We start from the raw sequence: 4263 nt of genomic DNA on the forward strand, positions 1-4263 counted from the left end.
TGTTGAATAGCGTTTTTAATGTCTATATTCTGATTGCTACATTGTTTTCACTTTTACTCATTGCTCTCCAACAACCAAATGGTTCTCTTTTTGTCAAAGAAAAAAAAAGAAAATCTACCAAACTGGACTCGGCCGACTTTGGGTTGCTCTAGAAGTGGATGCAGAATGCTTATTGAAGGAAGAATTCCTAAGAGTAACATGCCTTTCCAAACGTGGATATTGAACTTTATTTTTCTCAGCTTTTTGGGGGGGGGGGGGTGGTTGACGCTAAGGCTTAAGATGTATGTTGTCTTAGAACCGGGGGAGCCTTGTCTTACTGGCTGATTCAGTTGTAGACCGCACTATTGTTGACTAGTGTAAAACTAAGCTGAAGGCATTTTGCTGGTAGATGGACTGGTCCTGTGATGAGAGCACTATTTGGTCCATCTCACTGTTCTTGTTTCACAGTGGCTAAACGGAGTAGGTCGCCAAGCCTACTAACCCTCACGTTTTGAACCCCCAACATTGGTTTTGATTGGAGAAAGGAGGGGGAATAACACTGCTTAATGTCACCATGAGCTTTGGTTAGTTAGTGATCACTATAACTCTGTTTACTGTTTACTTCTAGGTGTTTTATAGGACTCTGACTGGCTCCCTGTCAAAGCTGCTTTCTGTCCAAATGTGAAGCACCCTCTTTAACCTTCTATACAGTACGTCCAAATACCACTGTCATGACTTGTAGGGTTGTGAGGGAAGGAAGTATTTTCCTTCAACAACATGAGTGTTGCATTTATCCATGTCAAAATGAGTTTGGCTTGCAATAGTCCTCATTTCAGACATGTCATTTCCATTCCCCAGAAAGTTGGCAATACCCAGACAGTCATTAAGAAAATGTTTTTTAAAATAATTTTATTTGGAAACTTGTCTAATACTTTTTCAGTCATCCATTTTTTTCCCCCCCATCAAACCGAGAGCAATTTCTGCTGGTTCCGATCACCCCGTTCCAGCATTTTCTCTCCTCCAGCTTGTATATTTAGGCTTCACCCTCGCCCCTGCCGATAGTGGTGGTAGTTTGGTCAGGATTGTCAATTTGTAGCTAGCTGAGTACACTGTCACTGTGTACATACACTGGACCAACTACTTGTTTACCATTCATGGAATACCAGCAAAAAACACTGGCACAATGTTCAAAGAACAAAGTCTGCTGTTTTTAAACTCAATAATACACATTTAAGAGACAATGGTAAACAAGTTTATTTTAATTTTTTTGCTGCCTTGGTTCGACTGTCTTTGGACTAGTTTTCTGTTGAACACATTTTCTTTACTCTTACCTAGCTATGTATTTTCCTACTTATGGTTGTAAATAAATTAAAATACTGTTTCAATCTGTCTCACTCAGATTATTTGCAGTGGATGTTACATAATATGGTTCCCTGATGTGATATTTTTCTACCTGTAGTAGTGTTATAATGTAGATGGATTCCAGTGGCAGAAGATTGTTGCAGCCTGATGTCCCAACTGGATTGAGGACCACGAAGCGGGTAAGTATTTTTATGGCCACAAGATGGCGCTTTAAGATCACAAACGCCGTTGTGCTGAGAGTTGTATAAGGATGTGGTTTGAACAGATCTGTTATACATTTACATGCTGTCAGGGTATTCAGTGAACATATGACATGTACTGCAGTACAATCCAATATTCTGAGTCACAGGGTGGCTGCTGGGATGAAAAGGGACATTTATGGCTGAGGTAGGGCAGGTGTTTACCCTTAAAATGAGTCTCGTTTAGGGTCGAAAGACCATAGACACCTTAGAATCAGAAACAAGACGGTGCGGTGAACTTGCCTTCCCTCTAGAACTAACCCTGATGATGATGTGCTTATTGAGTAGAGGCGTTTAGAGCCACACACACAGCCTCAGGATCTGTGAAACACACAGCTCTTCAGCCAAAGAGCCAGAAGGATGGCCAGCCTACCTACCTGGCACTATAGGAGGTGTTAAGACAGGAAATTAGGAGGGAAATGCTTTCACCAACATCATAGGTACAGTATGTAGTGTACAGGTTCTGACTAAATACTGTTAATCTGGTGGAAAGTGCAGTACTGACTGTTTACTGTTTCGGTTTACTTTATTTCTCTAGTTTATTGAGCTCTGGTGTATTCTTTAAAGGCCTAATGCAGCTGCTTTTATCTCAATATCAAATCATTTCTGGGTAACAATTAGGCACCTTACTGTGATTGTTTTAACTTAACATTCTCTAAAATAAATAAAAATAGCTTCTTAGCAATGGGAGTGGTCTGATTTTGGAGGGGGAAATGATCTGTTTTTGGCAGGTAGGTATGGAACTCTTTCTTACTGGTCTATTAACTCATTTATTGCATGATGATGTCACCATGGAAGGCCAAAACTCCATCCCACCAAAATAGGCTTAACTTTCAGGCAGTCTTTTCAATCAGCTCTTGCACTGAAAGGGAATTACAATTTCATTATTATTCCAACCTCTGAGTGTGGAAATGTATATAAAACACAATAATGTTTTTGACTGCACTGGGCCTTTAAGTTCTAACAGAAATTGCTGTGAAGTTATTCTCACTGAAATTACCTGTGAAAGAAAACACCCATTTCATTTATATAAGGTTGCTATCGTTCGCCATTCAGCCGGAGCTTTTAAAACATATTTTTTCAAATTCAATGGAGTTAATTTGTTGAAAAATGAGGCTTTTGAGAGACTGAGGTCATGAACCTTTTCTCGTAAATGTGGAATTTGATGTTGAAGCGGATGTCTGCATGCGTGTGTGTGATCCTGCCTGGTTGACTCCAGTGCTGGCGGTCCATCAGTGTTGTGCTAACGTGGCAGCCTGAGTCCAGAAGCGTGTAAAGTGCTTGCAGATGTAGCTTCTATCCTCCTCCTTTTCCCCCTCTTTACAAAATAAACTCTACATTACCAACCGTGAACATGAGGATCAGTAAACATGCCTGCCTCGTGCTCTCTGTCATCACTGGGTGTGTGTGCATACTTGTCCTTATTTGCTTGTTTATATATTTGGGTGCTGATGTAGAGTCTCTCCATGGAGGCAGGGGTGGTTCTGGGGGGGGGGGGGGGCAGTGCCCCTGTGACAACAATTTTGGACCCCCTTGTAGCCCCCCTAAATGTGGAGTATGAAATAATTTTTGCATAATTTTTGCTATCGTTCTTTTTTTTTTACATCCGTTATTAGACAGTCTGCAACGCGGAACACTAATGATTATGAACATGGTCTTTTGCCTGCTAATGCCTGCAATGCAGTGAAGAAAATAATATGACAACAATAACGTCTAACGTAACTGGCCCCTCTAACAGTACAACTGGCCCCAGCTTGCCCCCCCCCAGTTGAAATGGTCTAGAACCGCCACTGCATGGAGGGGGGAGGAGAACGAAGTAGGAGAGAATGGAGCAGGAGAGGAGAACAGAGTCTCTGTGTGTGAAGCGCTGTCAGCTCTGTGTTCTACTGTTCTGGGTTCTACTGTTGTTGGTTCCATTAATAAAGCTCCAGAATGGAACACTGAGCCAGATGACAAATGTTAACACTTATGATGGACAGCAGGGTTCATAAAGCCATCTAGTCATGTGGAGAAATAGGACTGGATTTGAGGCGATGGTTGACATTATCAATGGTAGATTACTTAGCGGGTATTGTTACAACAAAAGTCCACTTTGTAATGTTCTGACTCGCTGTTGCTAAATTCTAACTTTACAAAGATTTTTTACACACATGTTCAAAGAGACACCTGAGCTGTAGGCCTGTAAACTTTCACACTCCTGTTAAAGCTGGGGTGTAGGCTGTATACTGTTTATTAATGAGAAAGGTGAGACGTGTGAGTTATGACTGGCGGCCAATTCACATGGCTGAAACACTCATAACCTACTGTGTGTGTGTGGTGTGTGAGTGCCGTGCACATTCCGTGTGTGTGAGCGTGCGTTCTTGCGTGTGTGTTTGAAAGGGAAGGGATGCAGGTCTTTAACAGAGCAGAAGGGTTTTCTCTGTGAGAGGAGAGCTGTGTGATCAGGTGGTAGGCCACATGTGGAATGTGTTAAACTAGACTAGTCACCTGTGGTCTGCTCACTGGTCAACTAGGATGTTTAGAACATAGGGGGGGATGTGGAGGGGGGAGGACTAGACTAAGGCGTTATTTCATATTGCTCTTAAATGTCTAAATGGACCTGTCTAAATGGTCTGTTTGAGTTTGACCTTGTGGAAGTGGGTTTTAGCCCTCTGGTGTGTTTGTGGTGGTCTACCCTTCATAT

Source organism: Salmo salar, chromosome 09 (assembly GCF_965601325.2).
Source record: "Salmo salar chromosome 09, fSalSal1, whole genome shotgun sequence".
Classification (NCBI taxonomy): Eukaryota; Metazoa; Chordata; class Actinopteri; order Salmoniformes; family Salmonidae; genus Salmo; species Salmo salar.